This window comes from Rousettus aegyptiacus, unplaced genomic scaffold (genome assembly GCF_014176215.1).
Source record: "Rousettus aegyptiacus isolate mRouAeg1 unplaced genomic scaffold, mRouAeg1.p scaffold_m13_p_4, whole genome shotgun sequence".
NCBI lineage: Eukaryota > Metazoa > Chordata > Mammalia > Chiroptera > Pteropodidae > Rousettus > Rousettus aegyptiacus.
The window spans coordinates 71,118,107-71,140,481 of NW_023416307.1; the positions used below are offsets into that span (position 1 = coordinate 71,118,107).

At 34.6% G+C, this 22,375-nt stretch overlaps 1 pseudogene; it reads left to right on the top strand.

The window, feature by feature from the left end:
* The first annotated feature begins 236 nt into the window (after window positions 1-236).
* On the top strand, window positions 237-355 carry LOC118602380 (annotated as a pseudogene).
* Window positions 356-22,375: the final 22,020 nt, after the last annotated feature.

Genomic DNA, 22,375 nt, shown 5'->3' on the forward strand with positions numbered 1-22,375 from the left:
AGGAAAGATACAGTTGTCTCTGTTTCTCAGTGATAGTTTACTCCATTCTTTTTTTCCCCTCTTTCTTTTACTCCCTCTCTGCCAGTAAACTTTTTTTGTCTCTCTCTCCTTATGCAAATAGCTTATTAGAGTGCTCCGCTTGGGTTCAGTTCATCCATAAGATCCACTGTCTATAGATCGTTGGCCTCTTAGTTCAAATTCTTACCAAATGGAATGAAGTTTTTAGAAAACCCTCTGTCTATGGCCACGCTACCCTAAACAAGCCCAATCTCATCTGATCTTGGAAGCTAAGCAGGGTCAGGCCTGGTTAGTACTCAGATGGGAGACCACCTAGGAATACCAGGTACTGTAGGCATAAAATAAAATAATAAAATAAAATAAAACCCTCCCTTTTGGGTTATTCTGGTAGAAATCAGCTGTAAGAGGAAGAGGACATGGACCGAAGACACAAATATGGACTTCCATCAGGGACCATAAGCAGTGCAGGCTATAATAGGCAAGTCTACTTTGGTTTGCAATTTATAATAAATGAGCTCCTCCACAAAGCTTAATACCTAGTTTTCATAAGAGATAATAAATATATTTTGAACACATGATGAATTTCAAGTCAGGAAGTCTTTGTTCATGATCCTGGCTTTATCTCTTGCAACTATCTAAATTTCTTATTTAAAAGTTTTACCATCTATAAAGAAAAATGTTTGTGAATTTAGATAATGCTATGCATTTTTATATATACTTTTCCAGGATTATTGAGATATAATTGGCATATAACACTGTATTAGTTTTAGGTGTACAACATAATGATTTGATATATGTATATAGTGTGAATGATCACCAAAATAAGTTTTGTTAACATGTATCACTTCACGATACGAATTTTTTTCTTGTGGAGAAAACTTTTAAAATCTACTTTCTAGATCTTTGGAAACATGGGGGAGTGGGAGACATCCCCAGATCTCTTCCCTTAAAACAACAATAAGCTGAACAACTAAAACTCAACAAAAAATACCCAAACTGCACATCTGCACGTTTGAGTTTGGAATCTGCATAAGAGCTACCACGGGTCAGAACCCCCGGGGGTTGAGCAGTGGATTGGGAGTAATAAAGAAGCTGCCTCTTGTAACCTCAGGAGGTCTCTGCAGGAGGAGGGTGAAAGGAGAAAGAACAGTGAATTCATGGGGCGAGTTCCCTGAACATTCCTGCCTGGGATAGCTAGGAGTTCCCCGAGGCCAGCTGGCTACAGGGCCCAGGAATCAGGGCCGAAAGCAGAGAAGCGGGATGGGACCACAGAGGAGCAATAGCTGATTTTTGCTGGCCGCAGTTGCAAAGCCGAGGCTAAGCCGCAGCCCCCAGCCCCCAACTCAGAGGGCTCCTCCTCCATACCCTCCGAGACCGAGAACCACAGAGACCCAGGGGAACCTGAACAAATGCAACCAAAACTGTTGCTAACACTGACAGGGACTGAAACTGAGAGTAGCGAGTGTGATTAAATTATGCAAGAAAATAAAAGACCTTAGGCTCGATATAAAGCAGAGATCCAAGAAGTTTAGATGCCACCTATGGGAAGCGCCTTCTTTGCAACAGGCTAAAGAGAGACCCTTATATAATAAATCTTTCTGGAAAAACAACAGAATACACTTCCATTAATGCCCAGGTGGAGAAATAGTCCATTAAACACCACGAACAACCAAGGTGACAAGGCATCTCGGAAAGAAAAAAATCTCCAGAAAGTAAGCTTACAGACATAAAAATATGTGACTTAAATGACAGAGAATTCAAAATGATACTTCTGAAAAAACTGAATGAGATCCAAAATAACTCAAATCAACAATTTAGGAAATAATAAAAAAATAAAATAAACTAGATGAGCAGAGCAATGAGGTTTAAACCCTCAAGAAGAACCAAATAGAACATCTGGAGATGAAGAACACACTGTAGGAGTCAAAAAATGAAATAGCAAGCTTGGGAAATAGAGTCAACCAAATGGAGGAAAGGATCAGTGATACCCAAGATGGAAATCTAGAAATAAATCAGAAAAAAGAAGAGAGAAACTGAAGAATGAAAAATGAGAGAGAAATTAAAGGGCTAGCTGATACTATCAGGAGAGGAAACATAAAAATAAAGGGCATTATCGAAGGTAAAAAAAAAAAAAAAAGAAGGAACAAAAATTAGAAAGCATTTTCAGACAAATAGTAGATGAGAATTTCCCAAATTTAAGGAATGAGCTGGAGCTTGGAACTCAAGAAGTCAACAGAACACCCAATTATCTCAACCCGAAAAGGCCTTCACTAAGACGCATTGTATTAAAATTATTAAAATAACAATAACAAAAAAGAATTCTCAGGGCAGCCAGGAGGGGAAAAATGGTAACTTACAAAGGTAAAACCATTAGATTATCCTTGGACTACTCAGTACAAACCTTACAAGCCAGAAAGGAATGGAATCAAATATATAAACTATTAAGTAAAAGGAACTACCAGCCTAGAATAATGTATCCAGCTAAGCAATCCTTTAGATATGAAGGAGAAATTAAAACCTTTCCAGACATAAAAATTGAGGGAATTCTCCACTACAAGGCCTCCACTACAAGAAATACTGAAAGGTGTCAGCTCATCTAAAACAAAATAACAAAAAAACATATCTAAGTAGGAGTAAAGTGACTATCAGGCAAATAGAAGCAGAGGAGTGCAACCCTTACTAAGAATAGGGCATTATAAGCTTAAATAACAAGAAAGGAATTGTTATAAAAAGATAATAATGAGCATTCAGCCTACACAGGAACAAATTGAGATAACAATGACCGAAAAGCAGGAGGATTCAAAGATCCAAATTTGCAAAAGGAAATGGAGATAAGGCACGCACAGAAGAAAATATATATAACTATCCTTTACATATTCATAATGGTAACCACATACCAAAGATTCAGAACCATTGTACATAACAAAAAACAAGAAGGACCAGAGGAAAAACCCACAAAAGCCAACCAAAATAAAGAAAACAGAAACACAAGGTCAAGGAAGCAATGGAAACACTGAGCTACCAGAAAGCAAAAGACAAAATGGCATTAAGAACACCTCATATTTCAATAATCACGCTAAATATAAATGGATGAACTCACCAATAAAAGGCACAGAGTTGCAGAATGAAACAAAAAACAAAACCCAACCATATGCTGCCTCCAGGAGACACATCTCAGCTCCAAAAACAAAGATAGACTCAAAGTGAAAGGGTGGAAAATGATATTTAAAGCAAATGGCATTCAGAGAAAACTAGAAGTAGCAGTACTAATATCAGATGATATAGATTTCAAAATAAAAAAGGTAAAAGGACAATTCATAATGATAAAAGGAATTATGCACCAAGAAGACATAACACTTATTAATATCTATGCTCCAAATCAGGGAGCCCCAAAATCTGTAAAGCAATTACTAACAGAACTAAAAGGAGAAACAGACCAAAAACTATCTTACTAGGGAAACTAAATACCCCACCGTCAGATATGGACGGATCATCCAAACAGAAAATAAATAAGGAAATAATGTCCTTAAATGACACATTAGACCAACTGGACATAATTGACATTTACAGAACCATCCATCCCAAATCAACTGCTAATACATTCTTCTCTAGTGCATATGGAACATTTTTAAGAATCGACCACAAACTGGGATACAGAGATAGCCTCAATAAATATAAGAGGGTTGAAATCATACCAACTATATTCTCTGATCATAATGCTTTGAAACTAGAAATCAACAGCTGAAAGAAATCAGGAAAATACATGAAGATTAAACAACGTGCTACTGAAGAATAACTGGGTCAGAGAAGAAATAAAAAGAGAGATCGAGAGATACATAGAAATAAATGATAATGATAGTGCAATTATCAAAACTTTTGGGACATAGCAAAAGCAGTTACAAGAGGAAAGTTCATATCATTACAGGCCTACCTCCAAAAACGAGAACAAGCCCAAATAAACAACCTAATGCTTCATCTTAAAAAATTAGAAAAAGAAGAACAAATGAAGCTTAACGTCAGCAGAAGGAAAAAATAAACAAAATTAGAGCAGATTAAATGAAACAGAAAACAAAAAAAGATAGGAAAAATAAATGCAACAAAGAGCTGGTTCTTTGAAAAGGTTAATAAAATTGACAAACCCCTGGCTAGACTCACTAAAGAAAAGAGAGAAAGGACACAAATAAACAAAATCATGGATGAAAGAGAGGAAATTATGACTGACATCACAGATATACAAAGGATCATACAATACTATGAAAAAGTATATAACACCAAATTTAATAACCTAGAAGAAATGGACCAGTACTTAGAAAAATTCAATCTTCCTAGACTGAATCAAGAACTGGAATATCTAAATAGACTAATCAGCTGTATGAAAATTGAAAGAAGCATCAAAAACCTACCAAAAAGTAAAAGTCCAGGACCAGATGGCTTCACCAGTGAATTCTATCAAACCTTCAAAGAAGATTTAATATCTCTTCTCCTCAAATTCTTCCAAAAAATCGAAGAGAAGGCAATACTTCCCAACACATTTTATGAGGCCAATATTACTCTGATACCAAAACCTGGAAAAGATAACACAAAAAAAGAAAACTCCAGACCAATATCTTTCATGAACACAGATGCAAAAATCCTCAATAAGATACTAGAGAACTTAATACAGCAACATATTAAAAAGATTATACACCATGATCAAGTGAACTTCATCCCAGTGGCACAGGGATGGTTCAACAAATGTAAATCAATTAATGTGATGCACCACATAAACAAATTAAAAAGTAAAAATCATATGATCGTATCAGTAGATGTAGAAAAAGCCTTTGACAAGATACAACATCAGTTATGATCAAAACACTTAACAAAATCGATATAGAAGGAAAGTACCTTAACATAATATAGGCCATCTATGACAAATCCTCAGCCAACATTATTCTTAATGGTGAAAAACTAAAAACCTTCCCTCTAAAATCAGGAACAAGGCAAGGCTGTCCATGATCACCACTGTTATTCAATATAATATTGGAAGTCCTAGTGAGTGCAGATGAGAGAAAGATATAAAAGGCATCCAGATAGGAAACGAAGAAGTCAAACTGTTGCTATTTGCAGATGACATAATTCTCTATATAGAAAACCCTAAAGACCCCACAAGAATACCCCTGGAAACAATAAGCAAATACAGTAAAGTCTCTAGATACAAAATCAACATTCAAAAATACATAGTGTTCCTATACTCCAATAATGAAGTATCAGAAAAAGAAGTGGAAAAAATAATTCCTTTTGCAATTGCAACAAAAAGAATAAAATGCCTAGGAACAATCTAATGAAACATGTGAAGGACTGATATAATGAAAACTATAAGGCTATTCAAATAAATCGAAGAAGATACAAAGAAATGGAAAGATATTCCATGTTCTTGGATTGGAAGAATCAATATAGTTAAAACAATCTTATTTCCTAAAGCATTATACAGATTTAATGCAATCCCCATCAAAATCTCATCTGCACTTTTTAAAGAAATAGAACAAAAAATCATCAGATTTATATGGAAGCACAAAAGAACCCGAATTGCTATAGCCATCCTGAGAAAAAAGAACAAAGCTGGAGGCACCACTCTGCCCAACTTCAAATTATACTACCAAGCGACAGTAATCAAAATGGCATGGTATTGGCAGCAAAACAAACATACAGACCAGTAGAACAGAATTGAGAGTCCAGAAGTAAACCCATATTTATATGGGCAAATAATTTTCAACAAAGATGCCAAAAACATATAGTGGAGAAAGGAAAGCTTCTCCAATTAATGGTTCTGAGAAAACTGGAAGGCCACATGAAAAAGAAAGAAACTAGATTGTTGTCTATCACCATATACCAAAATTAACTCAAAACAGATAAAGGACCTGAATATAAGACCTGAAACAATAAAAAGCATTGAAGAAAACACAGGAATGAAATTCAAGGACCTTGGACTTAAAGAGCATTTTATGAATTTAACCTCAAAGGCAAGGGATATAAAAGCAAAAATAAATGAATGGAACTACAACAAACTAAAAAGCTTCTGCTCAGTAAAAGAAATTGTCGACAAGGTAAAGAAACAACCATCTGAATGGGAAAATATATTTTCAAGCAACACCTCCAATAAGTGCCTAATATCCAAAATATACAAAGAACTCATACGACTCAATAACGACAACGATGACAACAAAATGATCCAATAAAAATAGGCAGAGGACCTGAATAGACACTTCTCCCTAGAGGACATACAAATAGCCAACAAATATATGAAAAGATGCTCAACATCACTATCTATTAGGGAAATTCAAATCAAAACCGCAATGAGATACCATCTCACACCTATTTGAATAGCTACACTGAACAGGACAAGTAATAACAAATGTTGGAGAGGATGCGGAGAAAAGAGAATCCTCATTCACTGCTGGTGGGACTGCAAATTGGTACAGCCACTATGGAAGTTCTTCAAAAAACTAAGAATTGATCTACCATATGATCCAGCAATCTTTCTACTAGGTATTTACCCCCAAAGACTTGAAAGCCTATATCCACAAAGATATTTGTGCACTGATGTTCATAGCAGCATCATTTATGGTGACCAGGAAGCAACGGAAGTGTCCTATGATAGATGATTGGCCAAAGAAGCTGTGGTACATATATACAATGGAATATTACTCAGCCATAAGAAGAGCTGAAATACTGCCATTTGCGACAACATGGATGGGCCAAGAGATAATCATGCTAATTTTGATAAGCCAGACAGAAAAAGTTGAAAATCACATAATATCACTTATATGTGGATATAAACCTAAAAGCAACAAATAAGCAGGACAAATGAGCAGAGATTCATGGACATGGACTATAGACTAGCAGTTACCAGAGGACTATAGACTAGAGGTTACTAGTGGAGTGAGGGAGTAGGGGAGAGGTAGACGGGGTAAAGGGGGTCAGATACAGGGTTTAGGGGGTGGATGAAGTGGGTTAAGGGGATTAAATTTATGGTAGCTGCAGGAAACTGGACTTTGGTAAACACACAATAGAATATACAGATGTCAAATGATAATGTACACCTGAAAATTATACAATTGCATTAACCAATGTTACCCCAATAAATTTAATTAAAAAATTTTTTAAATATCTACTTTCTTAGCAACCTTCAAATATATAATACAGTATTATTAACTATAGTCACCGTGCTATACACTATAGCACCAGAACCTATTAATCTTTTAACTAGATGTTTGTGCCTTTTACCATAACCTTCACCCATTTATACTTTTTACATTTTTATATTTTTAAAATTATGCTATCATCTATAACAATGTAAAATCATATTCTGTGCCCTCAACCCTTACTTGATTATTTGGTTGTTCAAATTCCTTTTTCCTCAAACCCAGGCCAAGGAGACTTCCTCTAACAACACATTAAAGAGCACCTGTATTGCAGCTTCTGCCTCTGCTTTATTGTTCTTTTCAGCACTTACACTGTATGCCATTATATCATATAGCAAATGACAAGAGGGGGAATAGCAGGCACAATTCTTTGTTCAAGGCATGGATATTTTCTCTTCGAGTTTTTGACAACATATGTATAGGAAGAAGAATGTGAAGGGAAATCAAAGCCAGGTTTCCACATGAAGCCTGCCCTAGAAGTGAAGCAAAGCAAATACCTGCCCTGCCTTGACAACTTGCTACTTATTATCTGAGCTTGTTTTTTTTTTTTTTGCCATCTGGTACCAGGTTTTTGAGAAGGTTGATGCCATGAAAATCATTTCTAAATAAAAAAGGAACAGAAAAATCTAAACTCCATGAGGTGAGATGTGTCCAAGGAACACCTGAAAATCAGACTTATTATTCATGGTAGTTTTCCTACTGCATCCAAATAGATGCCTATCATACTCCTTGAAGTTCTGTGACATGTCTCAATACAAAGGAAAATTCAAAACATGTTAAAAAAAACACCCAAATAAGAAAGTTGATTTCTTATAAAAGGAAAAAAAAAAACTCCATAGAACACAGAACAGTAGGTCTTTCTATATCCCTGTCCTCAAGTTTTCGTTTTCTCTGTCTGGTGAGAGCTAGATTCTTGAAAGTCAGATTTCAGCAAGCAGCCACGTGGAGCCATCAGTCCCTGCTCTGAATGAAGTTACTCCAGAGCACATCTACTGTTTTGACCATGTGTCTGCTGCTCAGCTTCCAGGTAGAATGACCTTACATCTTTAACATCATACCTAATGATTTACCTGGCTGCTCTTCCTGACATATTACACACCTGGTTGTGAAAATTAGAGTTCCAGAGTTTGCAGTGCATGAGGCAAGTGGTCTGTGCACTGCAGTGGCTGGGGATGAAAGCTGAGTACTGAGGGGAACAGAGAAGCTGGAAAGAGTCCAGAGTGCATGGCGAATTTTGTCTTGATTGGATTACAGATCTCTTTGGTATTATTGAATTTGGGAATACTCCAGGAGACCAGTGTTTCCCCATATCTCCTCCTCAGGTGTAGAACACAAAACCTCGTGTGAGTCGGTCAGGAGGGTAAGGTTTTCCAAGGGAGTCTTACATGTCAATAAACAGTTCTGGTTTTCTTGAGCCAGTCCATTTAATAGTTACAATACTATATATCATCTTCATATAATTATTTATTTTAATATAGAGAGTTCTCAGAAGGTACTACTACTAATGGGTTCCACTCTTTAGGAAGACAGTATTGCAATGGAAGGATTGCTCTTTTGTAATAGTCAGCAGGAAGCAAACAATATCACATGACCAGGGATGTTTTTCTTATTATTGTTACCAGATAAAAAGGGAAGTGGTTTCATTTTGCCTGCAAGCATCAAAGCCAAACAAGATACAAGCAGAGATTGACAGGAAAGTAAAGGTTTATTTAAGGAAATGATGACAAGCCCAAAGACACAGGTGAGCTAACACTCAAAGAGCTGGCTCCCTGATGGCCTCTAAGGGATAGGTTACATAGGGGAAAACTCGTTAAAAGCTAAGAGAGTTGGGGTCATGGGCTCTACTAATTGATTGGGGCTTGGATGGGAGGCAGTTAATCATTGCATCAGGCCTTGATGTTATTCATGGTGTCATTCTGTCTGGTTTCAAGGGGATGACACTAGGGTCATTCTGCCTTCATGAATCTGGTACTGAAACACAACTGAGGTCAAGACATTATCTTTATTTTGACCAAAACTCTGCTTCTGTGGTCAACAGACTTGAGGCTTTGTTCCTGAGAATGTTTGATGCTGTTCTAAGGGATTAATGATTAAGAGAGTGGATGTGCAATATGTCCAAAGGTGGAAGGATAAGGAAAGGAAAGAAGCCAGTGAGTATAAGGCCAGTTTGAATCAAGGAGAAAGAGAAGAGAAAAAGTCATTTTAAAGAAGTAAATTTTAAAGTTACATTATTAGGTCACATTTCTGGTATGGAGATGATTCTAGGGATGTTACTCAAAATATTTAACGATCAGAATGGCAGAGGCACATCAATTAAAAGAAGATCTGACCAATCTGAGTGGACAGACCTCTCCCCTCAAGAAAATCCCAATGGATCATACAGGATGGGAAGAAAGATATCTTTATTCCCCATCAGCAGCAGCTCAGGCTCTTCTAAGCTTAAAGACCCCATCTTAACATAATCATCCTATACCAGAGGCCTACCATCAGTAATTGCAGACATGTCATATCAACAAATATTTTATTGCCTTTACCCTTAAAATTACTGAATCTTAAAAATTCAACTAACATAGATAAGTGAGCATTTTCACCCCCAATTCTCACCTTGCACCCAAGATGTTCTAACTAAAGATTAATGGTTTCTTGAAAAGACATACCACTTTGACATTTCTCATATTAACTTCCCTTTCCCAGTATGTAGGTATGGCCTCAGCCTAGGACATGACCTCACTTGGCTTCTCCCTAGGTTTCTGAACAGCCTCCAACCCCTGCTCTGAGACTGAGACATACTTGGAATTTTCCTTTTGCATACCCTTTAGCACTAACAGACTCATTCCTTTACCATTATTCATTATCCTTCCTCTCTTCAACCCTGTCAACTGCCTACTCTAGATAAGTCTTATCACAGTTTCCTGTTTATAATTATAATTTTAAAACTATATGTGCTATTTATTCATTTATTTATTTACTGTTAATTATTGTCAATGAGTATATCAAAACTGAATTAGACTGTTAAGAGATATTTATTTGGTGAAAAATTTTTGTTTCTCTGTTAGATGACCTCTTCTATAAGGATGTTAGAATACTTCAAAAATAATTAAAAATGAAAAGGAAGAACGAATAAAAGAACAAAGATAAAATCCTATCGATAGTAAAACAAGTAAATCTCGTGTACCTGTGCCAAGTTTTTAAGTTCATTCTTGCTTCCTGAAGGGCTTAAAACCTCTGCTCAGGGAAAAACAACAAATAGAAATAACACTGAACTTCTTCCTTTTTGTTTGCATTTATCTCCCTCTCTGCTGTCCTTGATCAGGGCTTCATCTCCCTTCTGTTTCATTTGTACACTTTTTCTTATTACCCTGTGTTCCTGATTTCTGTCTATATCTTCAGTGAATCTGGAAACATTTGTGGGGCTGAAAGAAATAGTGAGGTGAGTGTGTAGACTTACCTCAGGCACTGCTTCCTGGACCACTAAGGTAGAAGATGGTTGGAAACCTTCCTGCTCCATCTGTTTACTTTCAGGTTGCCTTTTGTATACCTCTTTCCCTTCAAAGGTGTCTAAATGCTGATTTCATTTATGTAAAAATATCTTTGGTTTGGGAAAAGGAAGCACCAACTCTTCCCATCCTTATTTTATACCTTATTTCCAGATAAGTTTCAATGATCCTGGTGGCATTTCAGTGGAAACAGATGTTTTCTCTTTCTCTAATGTTTAGTGTTGCTACAAGATCTGGGACTTTTGTGTACTGTTACTGCCCAGGAAGTCTTCCTTAAACATCTCAGAGAATTTATAATCTCTCAGTGGATATAAGCTCTTTGAGATCAGCTTTATTTATTTTTTATATTATTTCACTTATATTATTTCACTTTATTATTATTTTATATTATTTCACTTTATTATCTTTTAAATTTGGTTTCCCAGCACCTATTCCAGAGCTTAGCTTATCATAAATTCTTAGTATTTTGTTGGATGTATGAATGAATTCATTATTCAATAAGAAAATGGAGTATTTGCATTTTCTACCAGTGTAAAAAAACTCTTGACACTTGTTCCTCTTTGTACCTTGACTATGGGGATTTTTTTCCCCCTTGACTGGAAGATGGGCTAGGCTTGGGTGCATGAGGAAACAGAGACTAAACACTGGTTGTCTATCAGCTATGAGAAACTAACTAGGATCCAAGAAATAATAAAAAGGAAGTGCATAGAGACATAATATAATTTTAAGTTGTCTATTCATTGATCAAATCCTGGGACTCTCCACTGTGGGACAAGGCCAAAAAGACTAGGAAGAAATATAGAGTAAATAATTCCTTTTCATTCTCTTTGGATACAACTATAACTGGGTAAAATATAAATCGATAAGACTCAAGTTAAGACCTTTTCTCAAAGTAATTTAAATCCCTATTCTTTACACTTTTATCAGCAGTTGTGAGAATTCAAGATTTTAGTCTTAATGATTAGAAAGAGAATGAGATTGAGGGCCTGCCCAACTGGAATTAATACCATTTTTGGTGTGAAAAGGGTGATTGGATAAAGCATCTTATGTCTTTAAACCATAGTTTCCTCATCAAAAGTGAGGCTAAAGACAACTGCTTTTTCCATCTTATAAAAATATTGTGAAGACATTTGCAAACAATATATGTAAAAACTAAGTTTTTAAAAAATTTCAAAACATTACAGAAATGTAAAATTGGTATGGCGTGAGACTATTATTTTCTATTCCAAGTCTAATGGGGCATTTCTCTTTCAGCTGCAGATGTATATGTGAACTTTTTGACTTTTCACCAGGCAGAAAGAGAATACTAAATTTCCTGGTGAAGTAAAACAAAAGTAATAGCTGAGCAATTTAAGTAAACATATTAATAATGTTTAATTTCCTACTGCTTTCCTGAAGTACTGCACTGATAGTTGTCTGAAAATCTCGATTTTGATTAGTTCATAGTAAATCAATCCTCATAATACCTTAGGGGAAAAGAAGCAGTAATACACACAGGTCTCCCGGATTGAGGGAGGAGGCTTCAGATAGAAAAGCTGCAGGCCATAAAAATAGCACCCGAAGACACAGTTGTAGTATTATGACCTATTCAGCCTGTGGATGAGAAGTCTTCTTAACTATCTAAGATGACCATTTTCTCAAAGAAATGGGACGATGAGGCCAATTTTTTTACAGCACTGCTTTCTGCACATCATCAGGCTATCTGTACTCTGCTTGCCTTGGATTCTTGCATTCAGCAATCATGGATTTCCCATTTCAAGGTACTGTAATGGTCTATCATTTCCAAATTATATTGATATCTTGGAGAAGGTCAGCTGTGTTGGTGGTAGAAACCAGAAATAGCAAATATAGTGCTCACCAGCAGGCACTGTGTTAGAAGTACTAGTGAATACTTATATGGCATTTACCAGCAGGCACTGTACTAAAAATGACATGATTTTTTTTAATCCTCACTGTACTCCTCTAAGGACAATTCTAGAAATACCTCACTTTACAAATATAGAAACTGAGGCCCAGAAAGGTCAAGTAACTTGTCCAAAGCCATATATCTAATAAAGTCAAAACATGAGCTCAAGTATCCCAGTTCCAGAGTTTGGGTGATGGTTTTAGTTTTAATGTTAGCCCTACTAAAAGAGTTCAGCTCTGGCAATTTGAATAAGATGATTTCTTAGTATTACTTAGGTTGCCAACAAAGATTGTGTTTGAACATCACTGATAGGAAAATCAAAGTTGACCTATAGCAATCTATCCCTCTTTTTCGAATGTCTATTAAACTTAATATAAGTAAAAATGTTAATTATCATTTTGTTATTTCAAATGGGTAAATTTTGTTTCTCCACTAGATTGTAAGCAAATGGAGAAGAGTGACTATGTTTTGAACTTCCATTACATGTACATATGTGTGCATATATATATATATATATATATATATATATTTCTTTTGCTCATTTACACTGCCTGTATACACGGTGCAGGGCACCTGGTAGGCACCCATAGGCAACATTGATTAGTTCTGTCACATTTTTTTCTTTTCTTTTGATACATTTACTTTTGTCTCTTTGCTCCAAGAGTACTTACAGGGTGTAAAGATGTAAAGAATTGTCTCCTGTGCACTTCGTATTTACCTCTTTGAGAAACATTCTCTTCCAACTAACGTGAGAATGCATCAATTTCTTTTAGGAACTGTACTACCCAGACGAGAAGGAAATAAGAGACAACTTTGAGATGGCGGAGATAGAGTAGTCTGGACAAGTCATGATTGCATTTGTTTCTTATATACAAGGGGATCAAATACTGAAAGATAAATACTTGCTCCTCCAACAGTACTCCACAATACAGTTGATAGCTGTCAGGACTAATGCCTGAGTTATATGGGGTCTCTTTTTACCTGAATTATTAGTGTGGTTAGCATGGCTCATGGAAACCTAACCACTTCAGATTTTAATTCTAAATAAGGGAAAGAGTAAATTCATACAGGATCTGGCATTAAACTTCTTAAACTACTATGTTTTTCCTCCAGGCACATCAATGTTTAGATTTAGGTGGATTGGCAAAGAAAAACATACTCACACATAACACAGGCAAGTTTGCAGTTACTCTGTTTAATAAGCTAGAAGAAATTCCCCCTTGATTTCTTAAGTTTTATTTTAAAAAAAGGGAAAGGATTTTTTATAAATAAAAAATAAATTATAAAAGGTTAAAGATTAAAATGAAAAGTATATTCTCTCTTCTGGGCCTTTATCTTCTTTATTAGTGGCGATTTTTTTTAAAAGTAATTTTTAAAATTTCCTGTTTTAATAATTTCACCCCTAACTATATAGCATTAGTGATCAAAAACCAAAGAGGTATGGAAAGTTCAGCTTAAATTTTTCGAAGTAATCTTATTGTAATAAACTGTAAAATAGGGTCCAATTAGTAGGTGGAATGCAAATTCTTGTAAAGAAATTTTATTTTCTCATTTTAAGATCACTGATGCACTTATTAAACAGACATATTTGTGCTAGGCACTGAAATACATCAATGAACTCCACTTGTTTTAAGCATATATCCCAAAGTATCAAATAAATGTTAGCCAACAGAGAGTTAGGTTGAGGCATTAGAAATACAGTTTTCTGCTTATCTGTGTTGATCCTTTATATTCTTTATAACTTTCATTTATGGAAGTCATTTGATTCAGCTAAGAATATACTAGATTTGACAATGTTTTATAGGAGGGAGAAACACCGGGTTGCTGTTTTGAGGGCTTACCTACTACCTCAACACAAATATGGTCAAAGGGGATGGTAATGACCCGCACTGTGTAGAGACCTCAGTATGAGAATGGAAGAGAAGGGTTCAAGCCTCATGACTTCAAAATAAGCCAAACCGAGCCAGAACTGTCAGGCATATCCAACAAACCACATGAGAGCCAGCATTCTCTAGGAGGGTGGAGATACTACATTTATATACACTAAATGTAGTATCTAGGAAACTATAATAATATGATTACTTTGGTGATTGGAACGAGATTTATTTCACTGCTAAAGATATACTGGACCTAGATCAAGAGAGCTTATCAATGGATTATTAAGGAGAAAGGAATGCTGTGGCAGTATTTAGCTAACATTTAAAAACTAACTTAATTAAAATCATTTATGATGAGCCTTAATACTGATATTTGTTCTTGGATTAATTCTTCATTGCGGTTTTGAACAAGTAGCCCAAGTAAGTGTTATCAATACATATCTGGATCAAACACCAAAGATCCATGCACATGCTATATGTTAGATTATATTTTCATTGTGGTGTCCATTTATAAAGTCTTAGGAACCAAAGAAAAGATAAACAGCACACGGATGTCTATTCTTCCCTTGGCTATGCTATAAAGTACCTAATCACTTCAGAAACAGATCAAGCAAAGGTTTAAAATGGATGCCCTTCTCTTTGCTGAGATTTTTTCATCACAAACACGAAGTGGATGTTTCCTAAGAAGTTTATTAATTTAACTTGATTAGCATGATTATAATCAGTTTTTGTTCATCTTTTTAGTATGTATAGAAATGGGAGACTTTGGGTTATAGTCTTGAGTAATTTAACTCTGATGGCAGAAAGAAGGCAAATATACAGATAACATTTCTTAGTAATTCCCTGAACTACTTTTACTTCTTATTCATTTATTCTTCTAGAATGACTGCAAGTATTAAGAAAAAATAAGTAAGATGGTTTCATCCTCCCACTCCTAACTGTAAAATATAAAAGGAGGAAAAGATATTAGCAAGCAAGATAAGTAGACGATGGCCTGAGGGCCAAATCCAGGTCACGGCTTGTTTTTGTAAATAAAGTTTAATTGGAACACAGCCAAATCCATTTTTTCATGTATTGTATGACTACTTTCACACTAAAATAGCAAGATTGAATATTTGCAACAGAGACCTTTTGGCTTGCAAAGCCTAAAATATTTACTATCTGGGCATTTAAAGAGAAAGTTTATAGACTCCTGGATGTGGAAAAAGAGAGAGAGCTTTCCAGTCAAGACCATAACTCTGTATATGTCAAACATGAAGGCATGAAGATAATCAGGAATGATTTGTAGTTGGCTTTGAGGTTAATTCTTAAGTCTATTGATTTGAGTAATAACTGGCATTTGGAATAGATTTCTGGGAAGGAAAATAAAGCTCAAATGATTCTTGAATTCTGGATAGAAGGAGTCAGAAAATCTAGAAGCAAAGAGGTAATAAAGAATTTCAAATGACATTTACTGAATATAAGTAACCATAATCATCTAGTATTTGTTCATTTTTATTGTTAACACTCGTAAATAATAGATAAAATCTGAAATTTTTATTTGTGATAATTCCAATTTCAGATGTCAGTGGAGGGAAAATTTAGACATGTAATATAGGGTTTTATGGGTGTAGGAGGGACTCTGGTCAGTGCAGCTTTCAAAAGAAGGAAGCTATTTTTTTCTTTTATTCCTAGTTTGCTGAATTTTTACCAAGAATGGGTATTGAATTTTATCGTGTTTTTTTTCTGTGTCTATTGAAATGATTATATGCTTTGTCTCCTTATTCTATTAATATGGTGTTAAAATAATTTCCAAATGTGAAATCAATCTTGCTGTCCTAGGATAAGCCCAACTTGGCCATGCTATATTTTTCTTTTTATATGTTATTAGATACAATAATATGTTTAAAGAATTTTTGAACCTATGTTTATGAGATATTGCATGTTCATAAGAGATATTGTTCTGTAGTTTTTATATTCTCATAATGTGTCTGTATAGAGAATGAGTTGATAAGCATTCCTTTCTCCTCTCTGTTCTGAAAGAGTTTGGGTGGAATTGGTTTTATTTTTTCCTTAAATAATTGGTAGAATTTATCAGTGTATTAATCTTCCTACCAGGCTTCATCATGGGAAGATTTTGAATTACAAATTCAATTTCTTTCACTCTGTTCTTTCTTCTAGGTTTTGTTAACTTAAATCTATCATTTTTCCACTTTATCTAAGTGTTTGATTTTTTTGACATTGACTTATCTATAATATTCTTTCATTATCCTTCTACTATCTGTAGTATCTGTAATGATGTTCCTTCTTTCAATCATAAGATTAGTACTTTGTATCTTCTCTCTTTTTCTTGAAAATAGAATTTCTGAATTTTATTGATTTTTAGAAACTCATTTTTAGTTTATTGGCTTTTAAAAAATGTTCTGTTTCACTCATTTTGTCTCTTAAATTTGTTATTTCTTTCTTCTACCTTGAGATTAATTAGCTCTTGTTTAAAATTATGTTTTATAAATTCTTAAAGCAAATTATTGATTTTAGACTATGTATTTTATAATGAAAGCATCTAAAACAATAAGTTACCTAAAAAAACTAATCGTAGCTCACTGATTTTGATTTGTCATGTTTTCATTTAAACTTATTTAAAAATATCTTCTAATTACCTTTATGATTTCTTCTTTAATATTTCTTATTTAATATTTAGAATTATAATATTTAAATTTGAATATGTGAAGATTTTTCTGATAGTTTTTTCTATTATTAATTTCTATTTTTCTTTTTTAAATTATATATGTTTTAAATTGCAATGTAACTTATAATATCATGCATACATCCTAGGTGTACAGTTTGATGAGTTATGATAATGCATACTCATGTAATTCATACTCCTATTAATATATGAAATATTTCCATCACCCTAGAAAGTTCTTTGTGCCCCTTCCCCATACTGCCCTCTCCCCATGCAACCACTCTTCTGAGGACTGTCAACATAGATTGGTTTTGCCTAATCTAGAATGCCATAGAAATGGATTCTACAATATGTATGCTTTTGTATCTGGATGCTTTCGGCTCAGCAAAGTATCTTTGAGATTCATCCAATTTGTTGTGTGTATTTTTTTTCAATTACAGTTAACATTCGATATTATTTTATATGAGTTTCAGATGTACAGCATAGTGGTTAGACATTTATACAATTTACAAAGCGATCTCCCTGATTAGTCTAATACCTACCTGGCACTATACATAGTTATAATATTATTGGCTGTATTCCCTATGCTATACTTTATATCCTGTGACTATTTTGTAACTACCAATTTATACTTGTTAATTTCTTCACCTTTTTCACCCAGCCCTCTAAACCCCCTTGTATTTGGCAGCCATCAGTTTGTTCTCTGTATCTGTATTTATTTTGTTTTGTAGAGTCCTCATATATAAGTGAAATCATATAGTTTTTGTCTTTTCTGTCCAACTTATTTAACTTGGTATGATACACTCTAGGTCCATCCATGTTGCTGCAGATGGTAAGATTTCATTTTTTTAAGGCCGAGTAATATTCTATTGTATATATGTACCACTTTTTCTTTATCCAATCATCTTTAGATGGACACTTAGCCTGCTTCTATATCTTGGCTATTGTAAATAGTGCTGCAGTGAACACAAGAGTGCATGTATTTTTTCAAATTAGTGTTTTGGATTTCTATGGATAAATATCCAGAAGTGGAATTGTTGGGTCATAGGTAGTTCTATTTTTAATTTTTTGAATTATAGTGGACATACAACACTATATTAGTTTCAGGTATATATACAGTTATTAGATATTTATACAACTGAAGAAGTGACCACCCTGATAAATCCAATACCCATCTGACACCATACATAGTTATTACAATACTAATGACTATATTCCCCATGCTATACTCTACATCCCCATGGATATTCTGTCATTACCAATTTGTACCTCTTAATCCCCTTCCTACTTTAGCTATCCCCCACCTCCCAATCTGACAACTATAAAAATGCTCTCTGTATCTATGAGCTTGTTTCTATTGTTTGTTTGTTTATTCTGTTCTCTTGATTCTACACACTACATTTGTCCTTCTCTGTCTGACTTACTCTACTCAGCACAATACCCTCTAGGTCCATCCATGTTATTCAGATGGTAGGATTTCGTGCTTTTTTTATGGTTGAGTAATATTTCATAGTATATATGTACCACCACTTCTTTATTCTTTCATCCATTAATGGACACCCAGGATGCCTCCATATCTTGGCTATTGTAAATAATGCTGCAATGAACACATAGATTCACATGTTCCTTCAAAGTAGTGTTTTGGGTTTTTTCAGATAAATATCCAGAAGTAGGATAACTGGGTCCTTCCTTGTCTCTTGTTACAGCTTTTTTTAAAGTCTATCTTGTCTAGTATAAGTATTACTACCCCAGCTTTTTTGTTTGTTCATTTCCATTTTCATGAAACATCTTTTTTCATCCCTTTATTTTCAATCTGTGTGTCTTTCAGTCTGAAGTGAGTCTCTTGTAGACAGCATGTGGAAGGGTCTTGTTTTCTTATCTATTCAGCCATTCTATCTTTTGAATAGAGCATTGAAATGGTTAAATTTAAAGTAATCATTGATAGGGGTGGCTCCATAGTGTAATGGTTAGCACATCTGCTTTACACACAGAGGTCCTAGATTTGTGCCCCAGGTGGAGGCATGGATAATACCCCGGGTGTGCCTGACCCCAGGTGTATTCTGTGAGCACATGGGAGGAGACGCCCTGCCTTCAGATATCCAGTTCTTAAGGGGCGACAGCAACATCCGTAGATCAGGGGTAGAAGTGTGTGTATGTGTGTGTGTGTGGGGGGGGGGGGGAATTAAAGAGGGGAAAAAATAAAGTAATTGTTGCTAGATATGTAGTTATTGCCATTTTATTATTCATATTTCTTTCTTTTGTCTTCTTCTTAAAGAAATTCCTTTAACATTTTCTGTAATACTAGCTTGGTAATGACGGACTCCTTTAGCTTTTTCTTGTCTGGGAAGCTCTTTACGTGTCCTTCTCTGCTAAATGATAGCTTTTCTGGATAGAGTAATCTTGGTTGTAAGTCCTGCTTTTTATCACTTCAAATATTTTCTGCCAATCTCTTCTGGCCTGCAAAATTCCACATGCAGGTATGGGACCAGCCCATTTTGTGTCTCCACCCCTCCTATCAGTCTTGAGGTAGCCTCCTCTGTGTGTCTGCAGTTGCAGGACTTTTGTTCAGCTAGACTTCAGGAAACTCCAAGTAATGGTTATTCTGTAGTTTAGTTGCAACCTTGATGTGGTGTTGAGAGGAGGCAAGCAACAGCACCTACCTATTCTGCCATCTTGACCAGAACTCATCTTCTTAGATTTTAAAGAGATCAAAAGATGTTATAAAATTTTCTTTCTTTCTGTTTTATGTTATTTTCAGAGGTTTGTTCTTATCTTTAGTGTCTAGAGAACTTTGTCCTTTCATTTTATTTTTTCATGAATTCCATGTTGTTATCTTTCTGTTAACTTCTTCTTAAACAAGGAAAAATATACCCAGACCTAGTGTTTGCCAATTAACCAACAGGTAAGTGAATTGCCTTTGATTCCGCATTTTCTCTGCTTAGGTATTGGTCATACTCTCTTCTCAGATTTGCAGTCAAAGATGGGTGATAATTATGAATCACAGTTTAATTTCCAATGTCTTTCAATTTTGCTAGACCAATTCAAGACTTTTTTTCTCAATGTATAATGTATACCTAAGTGTATACGATACATACAAAAAGAGTTTGCATTATTACAAAGGCTCTTCTCAATGGGATTTAGATGATAACATGGTTTTTGAATTATAGTCATGAGCTAATCAACCTCAGAATGCAGAGCCTTGGACCTAATTCCAGACACCCTGTACCACAATCTTTAGTGTAAGGAGACGAAGGCCCTAGATTGTTAGGGAAGGATATGTTTAGTTCTGTAAGAAGTTACAACTGTCTTCTAAAATTGCACCACTATTCCTCGTCTTTTAATTTTCATCATGTAGAAGTTTTAAAATTGAATTTAGTTAAATGTATAATTTTATGGTTTATAATTTTTGCTTTAAAAATATCTTACTATAAAATCATAAAAAAATATTCTGTAAATCTCTGTGACTAATAGTTTTAAATTTTATTTTTATATTAATTTCTTGAAACTGTCATTCTCAGCTTTCTATATTCTGCCTCCAATCTAATTCTCTTATTTTCAAAATAACCTCTTTATTCAGGCCACATCAGTCTTTCTATTAACTACAAAATGAGTCACGAACAGTCTTATTTCTCTGCCTTTGATCCTGCTGTTTCCTCTGCCTTAGGAACTCATGTTTGTGTAACTTAGTCAAACTAAGTTCAACTTCTCATTATGGCCTCTTCTGACTTCCCTTCATTTGCTCTTAAAACCATTTTCATATTTTTCAAACCCATTATACAATATTAACATTTGATCAATAATTTATGAGTATCTTAAATATTAGAAAGGACAAATCATGAAGGAAAATATAGCATCTTAGAGATTTTTCTAGATGAAATTTCATTATTTATTTATGTAGTATAGGAACTCTTGATTTTTTACATCTCTGATAACTTAATTTTCCATTATAAGTTATGTGATGTTTTAACTATCTTGGAAAAGCAAAGTCCGCATTTCATTTCTTATTAAAATGTCCTGCTTAGTCTAGACATTCAAAGTATGAAATAATAATGTCTTGAAATTGAAGAATATCTTCCATCTAATATTCATTACTACACAGTGCGCAATGGATAGAGATTCAAATATATACATAAAATTCTTTCCCACACCAATGGCATTTCACATGTAGTGTGAGAACTATAGCCCAGATGAACCACAATAGAATAACCATAATTCCTATGGTAGAGAAGCTCATATTCTTGGCCTGGTGGTTACTTACTACATTCAGCTTAGATCTGATCTGTTCACATATCCCAACAAATTTTGAATCAAGTTACATTACTCAGATTTTCCCCACCACAATATCCCCACACCCAGACTCTGCCCTTCTACATGAAAGACAATAGAGCCATACTATTTATTAAGTATTTACCTGAATGGAGAAAAAGATGATTCAGTAATATCAGTATGCTTCGTATGCAATTGATTATCCCAGCTGTGGATAGCCTTTTTTAAAGTAATGTATCACTTCACTGTAAAAATTTTACAAATATTTATCAAAACCATCCTGTTGTCTCTAAAACAGAATGTTAGGCAATTCCCTTACCCTCAGCAGAATATCATGGGCCTTTATAAACTATGAAGCATTCCTTTAAAAAAAAGAAAGTGGACACATTTTCTTAGATGTTAAGGAATTTGAATAAAAGCATAAAATAAGCCAGTCAGGATGGCGTGAATGACACTATCCACCAAGGACAAAGACCTTTACATATTATAGAGTATGCTCTACCTTCTTGAAGTTTTGCTATTATTCTCTTGTTTTCCACCTGAGAAATACATGCCTGATGATGATTATGATAATATGATGATAATGATGATGATGATGATGCTCTTTAGTGATGGTATATCGCAATAATTATAAATATTTATGAATATTAAATAATGCTTCATATTGATAGAATTATTGCATCATTGACTTTTTTCGTCTATTTCCTCGAAGTTCTAACATTAGTTATTGGGATTGAAAAAACAAGAACAAAAACAACCATCAACAGAATACCATGGAGTTAGGATACAAAGTGGAGGATGCTGAGAATGAAATTTTTGCAAAATCAGAATTATCTTAAATTTCTTAAGAAGGTGCACATTGGGGATTAATATAGCATCTATTGCATAGTCCAATGCAGTTTATTTTTTCTCCATCATTGGAATAGATCATTCATATTTGGGTTAAGCACCAAGTAAAGCAATTG